Source organism: Petaurus breviceps, unplaced genomic scaffold, assembly GCF_028583685.1.
Source record: "Petaurus breviceps papuanus isolate PSGF00001 unplaced genomic scaffold, PetGlider_PUasm1.0 90977, whole genome shotgun sequence".
Classification (NCBI taxonomy): domain Eukaryota; kingdom Metazoa; phylum Chordata; class Mammalia; order Diprotodontia; family Petauridae; genus Petaurus; species Petaurus breviceps.
The window spans coordinates 35,847,483-35,859,921 of NW_027187391.1; positions in this window are offsets into that span (position 1 = coordinate 35,847,483).

The window sequence follows — 12,439 nt, forward strand, 5'->3', positions numbered from 1 at the left end:
ACACACACACACACACACACACACACACACACACACACACACACACATATATATGTATCCTGATGTGAGGTTTTGCTTTGGGGATCATTGGAGGAAGAGCTGTGTGATTTGGCCAGATGAGACTCTGGGCAGCCATTGAGCCCCCTGGATTTGAAATCCCAGATATTGGTGCTTCCCTCTCTAGCAAATGACTAGGTATGGATGTAATGGTCAGACAGCTGGAAGCCCTCTCTGCTGATCTGTTTTCTTTCTTTTTTTTTTTTTTTGTCTGCTTGTAACTTCTGTTTGCATTCTCTGAAGTTCAGGGTGCTGACTTTTTCCCTGAACTAGGTAAATGATATATGTTTGATTAAAGTAAAATTGTTAACCGATTTTGAGTTGTTTTCCTTTAGAGAAGCAGATCTAAGAACCTGTGCTAGCAGCCATCCTGGGTATTCTAGGGTGCTTGCTGCTACAGTTGTTTAATTTTGTTTTCTATAAGGGGGCAGGTATAGGAGTATATTTTTCTACATTGTTGGAGGCAATTAGCATACCAATAAAATCATTGATTTTTGAGGTATTAAAATACTCAACTAAGATAGGAGCCTCCTTTTTTCTCTCCTGATACGGAATACAAGGAAATAGGCTTATGAGTATTTCTGAATCTGAATGTAGGAAAAACTATTCACAATGGAAGGAAAAACTGTTGAACATTGCAATGGAATACAAAGAAAATTATTGACTTGCTCACAGATTATCTTAAAAAGAATACTTCCTTATTCCAAGCTCTGTGAGTGTGCAAACAAATTTTAAGACTATTAATGTATTCTTAAGAAAGGAATGCATTACTTTGTAATACCCACACATACCATCCCCCACATGAAGCCTTTCCTGATCACTCTGATTGCTAGTGCTCTCACTCTCTATCTTGGATTTAACTACCATATATATGCACTCACACACATACACACATACACACACACACAGTTTCCCTTAACAGAATATAAACTCTTTAATATTATGTATTTTTTCATTCTTTTTATTTGTCTTCAGAGTCTAGGCTAGTGTCTGGCATATAAGAGATAGCTGAAAAGAAAATAATTTTCAAATGATTGATTAATTTATCACAATCTTTAGATGAGGAAAAGTTCTTTCTCACGGACATAACCAGCACATTATATATGTCAAGATTTGTTGGCAATGACTATGTGCAAAGATGAATTTATTAAAAGGATCATTGATACGTAATAAAGTACCCAATATGCACAAAAAGTAAACTTATTCACCTGTAATATACAAACAAATAAAATGTTCTCTGTTTTTAAATAAAATTCATAAATTAACACAAAGAAATAGTGTGAATGGCATGCTGGGCTCCAATTGGTCCTCATGTTTGTAGCATTTACCTTAATTCTAACATTCTGCTCCCCAAATCTTATATGTAGGGTATTGATACATAATGAGTTGAACTGGCCCTAGAATAGTAAATTACTTTTAATAACATGCTATCATATTAATTAATAAATAATATCTTTTTTTCTATATGGTAGTTAATACTTGTTTCAATATACCAATTCCATGGGTTGCCCCTAGGATAACATATTACAGTCTTGATAACAAACATCCTTCATATATTTGTGGGGTTTTTTTGTTGCTATTATTTTCTGGTAAGTTAGGGAAAGTGTGTTTGAGGGATAATAGATCTAATTTAGGTGTGTCTACAATATTCTTGAGTTTGATTAATTGAATATAATATTATTCATTAACAGGAGTAACTGAAGGACTTCAACATCTCTAGATAATCCCTCTTTCCTTTGCCTCTCTACACCAGAAACTTTTCATGACAATGGGAACCCTAAAAATGAGCTGGGCATAGATTTTAACAGGATGAAGAGGGAAGGTTGAATTAATTTTAGGTAATTGCATAGTTCTTTCAATGAACCAATGAACCCCCCTGAAACAAAAGCCTATTGTTATAACATCAATATTCTCCTCTTGTTTTTTTGAATGGCCATTAGTCATATATTTGCTAGAGTTGCTAACACCGAAATTAAACCGAAAATGTTTATTTGTCTGAGAAGGTTGCAATAAGAAGCATACAGAAGAAGCAGTAGAAAAGATATTGTCAGAGAAACAAATGTGTAAGAAAAAAAGTTGACCTATTACATAGTGAGAGTGAGTTATAATCACTGAATTTGATGATATTTATACAATGTCAAAACTTGATCAAGTCCTTCAGTATATTGGGGGAGAGGTCTTCTATGGGGGATTTATGTGAGGACATGGACAAGAATTATACTGGATGGGTAGGAATGAATGGGTTGCAATCTTCATTATTAGAGGGAATATTCATTGTGATGTCATCACCAATCTATTAGAGTATTTGAACTAATTAATAATTTAAAGCTTCTATAAAGCCTTTTAGGTTTAGAGTTTATGTTGCAAACTAGCTTGAACTGATTGAGTTTTAAACGCTAAATACCAATTCTACTAATATATTGTTGCAACTTTACAAAATTTCTCTCAATATATGTTTGACTAAGAAAAAAAAGTGCTCAATACCTTTGGGCCTATGATATATTTTCATACCAAATACGTTTTACCCTTTGAGGAGGAAAATGATCCTTCTAACCTGCTTTACATCAAGTTTGAATGTTGAGTTGTTTACCCAGCCACAGTAATGGATTTACACAATTCTATTCCCTTTCTTTCTTGTTCTCCCCTGTGACCAATGGCACACATTTAAAAGACAGATGGCCAGGATTGAGGAGGCAGTCTTTTGGGCATGAAGCTAGAACTAAATGAAATGTACAGAGACTTAATCCCAACTCTGGCTTCATTAGAACTCTGTCTGAAAACAACCAACTGAACTAACTCATCATAGATGCTTATTTGAAGGGATTAGAGAAGCTCTAGTAGGAAACTCAATTGGATTGAAAGATTTTTCTTTAAGGCTTGTAAAGGAATAAGTTTGCCCTCTCTTTCATCATGTAGGCACATACAGAAGGAGGTTAAAAGCTGTTCACGTAATAACCATTGTACCAGGTGTTAGCTTTCAACAAATATTTGTATAAAATAAGCAGGACAAGGAGTTAAAAATACTAGTTATATATGTAATGGAGGTTTGTCACATACCTAGAACACCTAAGATGTTATCATCTATCTGGAAGACACTGAAAGACTTTTCTCCATTAGATAGGAGAACCAGGCCATGTAGACATTTTGTGTTGGCCTACCATGTGATTGGGAGAAGCCTTCTACCTCCCACCCCCACCCCTGCTCATTGACTGTTTACCTAGGATCATCTGCTTTTTTAAAACTGTTGAACTGACCATGCTTGGAGCTTTTCCTGTCTTAAAAGTTGATCGTTAAGGACTCCTTCAGCCCCAACAAGTGACACTATGTGGTGAGAGGAATGGGCCTGAGGACCACCTATTCTCCCCACCTTAAGCCAGGAATGTCTGCCATTTTTTAATCCACTGCTCTGAGTATAACAAGGGGAGTCTCCAATTTGGGAGCTCAAGTCTTGGATATACAGGAGTCTAGAAATTCAGGCCATGTATTATAGCCAATCTAGCATTAAAACTCTTGGGGGCAAGGGTCTAGAGACATTAGCCTAGAAGGCCTTTTGAGTTGAATTATTGGGACTTATGATAAGTAGAAACTTAGCTAAGCAATGAAATTTATCACTCCTACCTCCCAGAGATTGAAATACAACTGGGTATTTTTCCCTGAGGCACTGGGAAAAAAACTTTTATATTTCTATTACTTCTATATCTTTTAAGTAAATATCCATTTATAAAAGCTAATCTTTTTTTCAGATGTAAATGGAACTGAGGTACTAGTCACTATTCTCTGAAAAATAAAGAAAACTAAGCCCATAGGTACCTCAGTATATGACAGGGAAGTATACAACTTCAAGCATATGATTCCCCAATAAAAATAGTGGGACTGACTGTCAGAGATCAATATCAAAGCACCTAAGTGATTATTAATATATGTATATATGTATGCATATATGCACACACATATACACAATACACATATACATACATGTATATACACCTGTGTATATGTATTTTTTCCCCTCTGATTTCAACATAGGGAATTTTTTACTTAGAAACACTCTATAAATCCCAAATGGGAACTGAATATAATTTGTATTCTTAAAGATTTGCCTTAGGCACTCAAATGTTAAAAGACTTGTCCATGGTTATACAATTAGGTTATGTTAGATGTATAACTTGAACCCACATCTTCCTGACTACAAGGCTGACTCTCTATGCACTGAATTATTTTTCCTCTCAACAATTGTGTGCGAAAATAAATAAAGAGAAAAGGGCCCTAGAAGAAGGAAATGCTGAATGTAACATTTCTGTTCCTACCATTTAATTTGTGGTCAATTGGTCCGATGACTAAAAAAAGGATGTTTCCTCAAATCAAGTAACACATGATGGAGGCTGGAGGAAGTGATTGTTCCTGTCTCTTTTTTTTTTCCATTTTTCTTTCACGAATAAAGACATTTTTGCTCTCACTCCAAAGACATCCTGCACCCCTCTTCATGGCATACCTAGGAAATTGTTGTCTCTTACTCATTGTCATTTGGCAGATTTAGTCAATGTTATTCTGTTATTTAAAAAAAAACCTACTCTGGCCTCTAAAAAAGAGAAATGTATAGAGTTAGAATGTCAAACACCATCAGTCTCTACTATTATCAGGGAAAAAGGAAATAGAATAAATGGCAAGTTCAGTCTAAATTTCTCAATGAACAATGTGCTTTTAAAATACCCATACAATTTTCAGACACTAAAAGAATATTCATATATTCCTCAATAATAAAATAAGTCTAAATAAGCTATATCCTTTAAACTTTTAGAGTTACTTTCTATAAGCCACTAAAGAAAGCAAATTTTAAGATTTCCAGGGGGAAAAATCATTTAAAAATTAGAGCATATTCCTTACCATTTTCTCACCAAATTTTCAGTATACTGTAAGGCAAATTACTTCTGATAATTTTTTTTTTGCTTTTGGTGATATGATAGGAATATATTTATGATACTTAAATAATGTTACAATAAAAGGAAACCAAATAACGTTAAAAACCATCATAAGTACCTAGGTGGCATACTAGATAGAGTGTTAGACTTGGAGTAGGAAAACTTGGAGTTAAATCCTACCAGGGGCATGACTTTGGCCAAATCCAATAACATCTTTCAGCTTTAAGTTCCTTATTGGTAAAGTGGGAGTAATAACAGCATAGCCTTCATGGAGTTCTTATGAAGATCCTATGAGATAACAAATGCAAAATCCTTTGTTAACCTAATATGAACATAAAAGAAATTATTGTTATTCAAAGAAGTACCACATGATATATTACTGCATTTACAACTTTTAGCTAGTAGATCTTAACCCTCTTTAAATGGTGATTAAGTGTATATATCTGGTCATGCCCTTTGTTCTCTTTATGTTCACAAGGATAACATAAGGGATCAAAAATGACCTTCCTAGAGATGCAATATCAATTTGAATCATCAAAATGCCTTGGAAGAGAAGAAAACTAAGGAATCAGAGCAAAGAATAACCTGACAAATGCAGCACCTTTGTGTACACTGTTATTCCATATTTAAAAGCCTTTAGCATTCCCCACTTAATCAGAATGCAATATAGATAAGGACAAGAGAAATAGGAATACGAGTCAATTACAGTAATTTCTCTGTCCCTCTTCCCCCAACTCCACCTCTCCCCCGATGTTCCTTCTTTCCTCCTTCCCAAGGAAGCTTATGATGTAGCTATTAATGTTGGGATACCAGTCAATACTAAACTCCATTCTACTGGCACTTAATCTCTATTACTTAGAGGTTAGAAGTCAAAAAACAACCATCCATATCAGTAAGGTCTTGAGTGGAGGGTTACTGAACCAAGGAAGGCTGTTTAAGTGAGAGGAATTAGTTCCCAGCTCTTTCAGAAATCAAATGTTCCTGCAATCTCTTCTCTCCCCTCTCCATTAAATGAAAGAGCAGGGTGCATAGCATTTACTGCAAAGAACACACTTGTCAAGGAAAATCAAAACCGTTGATCATTTACATTACTCTCTTTTCTCCTAATCAGTATAAAAAGCTTTAAAGGAAAAACAGAGCATATGGAATATAAAACTATGTAGAGAAGATAAACACAGAGCTATAGAGAATTCTTACAAATCTTTTGAATCTAACTGTGTATTTTATGGTCAGTGTGCATATGTGTGGATGTGATTATGAGTAATGATCATCATTACCTTTTCATAGAATCTCAGAGTTAAAAGATCATCTAGTCCAACCTAGAGGGCACAGTAAGAAAGTCTATGAGAGGAGCAAAAGGTGAGAAGAGTAGGCTTTGTGGTTCAGGCTGGGGAGGGAGGGACGGTAAGGAACTTACAATTTGGCAAAGGAAACTGAATCATTAGGATTAGGAAGTGGGAGTATGGGTAGCCATAGGACAGGGAAAGTATTACTAATAAAACTCTTGGCATTGGATGTCTGTATGCATAGTAAGGTGATGAACAAGAGATTGCAATGTAAGGAGACAAATTTGATCTTATAAGTATCCCTTTATTTGGTGGAATGGATCAGACTTATAATGGGGACATAGTTGTGAAAGGATATACCTTATCCAAAAGGAACAAAGTAGATAAAAGGTTTGGTGATGTTCATATTACTTATTAAGGAGATCAACTCACATGATGACATTGTGGGAAGAGTGGACTATACAGGCATGTATTTCTCCTCAACAGGAGGAGAAACTGAAGTAACATTATCATGGAAACATGCTATGATTGACTTGGGGTAAAAAAAAAAAAAGAGGAAACACTTCAGGAAAGAAATCATGGATTGGCAAGGAGATAACACAAAGAAATGATGAGGGACCGCAACTACCCAGACATCTATTAGAGTTCTCTCTGCCAAATGCTTAGAAACTGATAGATACATTCTTGAGATGTCTCAATTCCAATTTCATTCTTCAATTTTTTTCTTTAGTAATTTATTCTCTCCCCCAGTTTCATGTAAAACAAATTTAGCATTTGTTTTTAAAACTTTGAGATCCAAATTCTCTCCCTTCTTCACTCTTCACACACCCCATTGAGAAGACAAGCAATTCAATATAGGTTATACATGTGTAGTCAAGCAAGACATACTGTGTTTCCCTGATAATAAGACACTGTCTTATTAATTGTTTTGGACAGAAAAACACCAGAAGGCTTATTTTCAGGGGAGGACTTATTTTAATGAACATTGACAGCAATTTTAATAAACAGGTAAATGTGAACAAAAAATGTACCTTTATTCAATAAGCAAATCACTGGGGAAGAACAGGATGACGCACTCACTGCTGCAGCTCTGATTGGATGCAGCTCGGAGCGCGGCGTGCGTTTCACCCCGGGGGGAGGGACGGTGCATACAGAGGGTACCGTAATGTAGCGTGTAGCTCAGGGGATCACCTTCACTACAGTAGCAATCTCAATAGGGCTTATTTTTGGGGGAGGGCTTATTATAGAGGAATCTTACACAGTAAGGGGAGGGCTTATTTTCAGGATAGGTCTTATTATCGGGGAAACACGGTATCTATAAGAATCATGTTGTGAAAGAAAACACAGGGAAAAAATCTCAAGAAAAATAAAAAAAGTAAAAAAATATATATTTCAATCTGTATTCAGACACAATCAGTTCTTTCTCTGGAAATGGATAGCATTTTTTTTAAATCAAAAGTCCTTTAAAGATGTGTTGGATTGTTGTATTGCTGTAAAGAGTTAAGTGATTCACAAATGATCATCTTACAATATTGCTGTTACTTTGTACATAGTACATTTCACTTTGTGTCAATCCATGAAATATTTTCCATGTTTTTCTGAAAGCATCCTCCTCATCATTTTTATAGTACAATAGTATTCCATCACAATCTCATACTACAACTTGTAGTCATTCCCAACTAGCGTACATTCCTTCAATTTCTAATTCTTTTCCCCCAGAAAAGGACTGTTATAAATATTTTGTACATGTAGGCCATTTTCTTTTTTTTTGCTTTTTTATCTTTTTTGGGATACAGACTTAGTAGTGTTATTGCTAGGTCAAAAGGCATGCATGATTTTAGTGCCCTATGAGAACAGTTCCAAATTGCTCTACTGAATGGTTGAATCGGTTCACAACTCCACTGACAGAGCATTAATGTCTCATTTTTCTCACATACCCTTCAAAATTTGTCATTTACCTTTTCTGACCTATTATACAATCTAATAGTTATCAGATAGTACCTCAGAATTGTTTTAATTTGCATTTCATCAATCAATATTGAGTAAGATTATTTTTCTGTAGTTATTGATAGATTTGATTACTTCATATGAAAATAGATTATATCATTTGGTCATTTATCAATTGGGGAATGGCTCTTATTTTTGTAAATTTGACTCAGTTCTCTACATGTTTGAGAAATGAAGCTTTTATCAGAGAAATTTGATTATTTTCACAATTACTATCACTAAGGGTCTTTCCCTCCATCCTACTCCCCCACCCCATTTATTCTATTCTCTCTCCCCTTTTACCCCATCCTTCCAAAGAAGTGTTTTGCTTCTGAGAACCCCTTCCCAAATCTGCCCTCCCTTCTATCATAGACCCCCCTACTCTTATACCCTTCCCCTCCTCCTTTCCTGTAGGCTAAGAAAGATTTCTATACCCAGTTGAGTGTTTATGTTATTCCTTCTTTGAGCCAATTCTGATGAGAGTAAGTTTCACTCACTCCCATCCTCAACTCCTCTTCTTCAACGTCTCCTCCACTGTAAATGATTTTTCTTGCCTTTTTTATGTGAGATAATTTATCCTATTCTACCTCTTCCTTTCTCTTTCTCCAAGCACACATTCCCCCCTCACCCATTAATTTTATTTTTAGATATCATCCCTTCATATTCAATTCACTGCTATGCCCTCTGTCTGTACATACTCCTTCTAACTACCCTAATAATCAGAAAGGTCTTATAAGTTACAAATGTCATCTTCCCATGTAGGAATGAAAACAATCTAACCTTATTAAGTCCCTTATGATTTTCCTTTCCTGTTAAACTTTTTATGCTTCTCTTGAGTCTTGCATTTAAAATTCAAACTTTCTATTCAGTTCTGGTATTTTCATCAAGAATACTTGAAAGTCCTCTATTTCATTGAATGTTAATTATTTTCCCTGAAGTATTATACTCAGTTTGGCTTGGTAGGTGATTCTTGGTTGTAATTGTATCTCCATTGACTTATGGAATATCATATAACAAGACCTCCAATTCTTTAATGTCGAAGCTGCTAAATCTTGTGTTACACTGACTGTGGCACCACAATACTTGAATTATATCTTTCTGGCTGCTTGCAATATTTTTTCCTTGACCTGAGAACTCTGGAATTGGGCTATGATACTCCTGGCAGTTTTCAATTTGGGATATCTTTCAGGAGATGATTGGTAAATTCTTTCAATTTCTATTTTACCCTCTCATTATAGAATGTCAGGGACATTTTACTTGATAATTTCTTGAAAGAATATGTTTTAGGCTCTTTTTTTTATCTTGACTTTGAGGTAGTCCACTAATTTTAAAATGATCTCTCCTAGATCTATTTCCCAGGTCAGTTGTTTTTTCAATGAGAAATTTCACATTGTTTTCCTTTTTAAAAAAATTTTTTTTATTAATTTGTTTATTTCCTTTTAGTTTACAGGATTCAATTCCAGGATTCCTTGAGTTTCACATTTTGTTCCCCTCCCTTCCTTCCCCTCCCCATGGTGGCTTATAGTCAAGTATGGGATCTGTAAATACTTTCACATTATACATTAGTCAGGTTATAAGGATGGATTGTACCAGCTGGAATGAAAAATGGTAAAGGGGACATAAAACCAAATAAGAGAAGGAAAAAGATTGGGTATTTTGCTTCCACCTGGATATAAACTTTATTCTTTCTAGTTCTTTCTCTGGATGCACATATTTCTCTCCATCATGAGTCTTTTGGGATTGACTTATATCACTGCATTGCTGAGAAGAGTCCAGTCTATCAAAGTTGGTCATCACACATACGTTGTGTCTGTAATTGTGTACAAATTTCTCCTGGTTCTACTCTTCTCACTCAGCATCAGTTCTTTAAAGCTTCTGCAGGTAAATATGAAGACCGTCTGCTCCTTGTTTCTTATAGCACAATAGTATTCCATAACATGCATATACCACAACTTGTTCAGCCATTCCCCAATTGATGGGCACCCCCTTCATTTCCAATTCTTTGCTACCACAAAAAGAGCTGCTATAAAAATTTTTGTACATATGGGTCTTTCTCCCATTTCTATGATTTCTTTGGGATATAACCCGAGGAGTGGTATTGCTGGATCAAAGGGTATGAACGTACAGCCCTTTGGGCATAATTCCAGATTGCTCTCCAGAAAGGCTGGATCAGTTCACAACTCCACCAGCAATGCATTAGTGTTCCAATTTGCCCACATCCTCTCCAGCATTTGTCATTTTCCTATTTTGTCATCTTAGCCACTCTGACTGGTGAGATGTGGTACCTCAGAGTGTTTTGATTTGCTAAACAAGAATTAGAGAACATTATAAAATGTAAAATGGATAATTTTGACTACATGAAATTGAAAAGTTTCTGTACAAACAAAGCCAATGTAACCAAGATGAAGAGGGAGGTGGGAAATTGGGAAAGAATATTTACAACCTATGTCTCTGACAAAGGACTCATTTCTAAAACATACAGAGAATTGAGTCAAATTTATAAGAATACAAGTCATCCCCCAATTAATAAATGGTCAAAGGATATGAACAGGCAGTTTTCAGATAAAGAAATTAAAGCTCTCTATAAGCACATGAAGAAATGCTTTAATTCACTATTGATCATTGTTTTCTTTTTATTTCATTCTTTTGGTTTCAGTTTATTGCTTCTTGATGTCTCATAAAATCATTAGGTTCTATTTGCTCCACTCTAATTTTGAAAGGATTATTTTCTTCAGTGATCTTTTAGACCTGTATTTGACTCATTCTGCTTTTTTTTTTAAGCAATTGGGGTTAAGTAACTTGCTCAAGGTTACACAGCCAGTTATTTTTGTGTAGGTGCTGAGTATCTGAGACTGGAAAAGATCCCAGGTCTCCTGACACTGGGGCTGGCACTCTTATTCACTGTGCCACCTGGCCACCCCTAAGCAATTGGGGTTAAGTAACTTGCTCAAGGCTACACAGCCAGTTATTTTTGTGTGGGTGTTAAGTATCTGAGCCCGGAACTGATCCCAGGTCTCCCGACTCTGAGGCCAGTGTTCTTACTCCCTGCACCACCTGGCTGCCACTCTTATTCTGCTTTTTAAGGCATTCTTCTCCTCATTGGATTTTTGGGCCTCTTTTGACATTTGGCTTAATCTGTTTTTCAAGGGGTTATTTTCTTTAGTATTGTGTGTGTGTGTGTGTGTCTCCTTTACCAAGATGTTGACTTGTTTTTCATTATTTTCTTGTGTCACTCTCCTTTTTCTTTACAATTTTCCCCCTTCATTTATTATTTGCTTTTCAAAATTCTTTTTGAGCTCTTCCATGATCTGAAATTCATATTTTTCTTGGAGACTTTCAGTGTAGGAACTTTGATTTTGCTATCTTCTTCTGAGTGTGTTTTAATCTTCATAGTCATCATTGTACATCTCTATAGTCAGAGTATCTGTCTATTGTCTGTTCATTCTCCCAGCCTATTACTTGACTTCTAGCTGTTTGTTAAAGTAGGGCTCTGCTTCAGGGTGGAAGGCATGCTGTCCCGAGTTGCAGGGGTTTTCTGCACATATTTTCAGAGATACTTCTAGGGACTTGTAAGTTTCATTTCTTCCAAGTGGATATGATCTAAGGACAGGTGTTCACTCCTCTCCTGGTCTGTGCTCCAGTGTGTGAGTGACCACAAGCACTCTTTATGAGACATCAAGAAGACCCTGGACTGTGAGGGGTGCCCTCTCTACTGGAGCTGCAGCTCTGTCATGCTAGTGCTCCTCCTAACCCTGAACTTCCACCCAGGACTTCAGCCTGGATTGGTGTATGGGCAAAGCAACAGAATCTGGCCTCAGCTGTTCAACCCCCTTACTGTCTGTGAGCTGAGAGCTCCACAAAAGCCACTGCTGCTGCTGCTGATTCAGTCACCCTGAAGCTTGCTCTGAGTGTGCTGCTGGCATGGCCTGGGCTGGACTGCATTCCTCGCTAACCCTGGTGCAACAGACCTTTCCTGACAACCTTCCAAGTTGTCTTGGACTGGAAATTTGTCTTGTTCTGTCTTTTGAATGGGCCAGCTACTCTAGTATTTGTTTAGAATCATCTTTGAAAGGTATTTGGAGGAACATCAGTTGGAAACAAAGTCAAGATGGCAGAGGAGAAACAGGACCTCCGTGCAGTTCCAGCTGACACCACCTCCAATTCATGTAAAAGGGGACTCTAAACAAACTT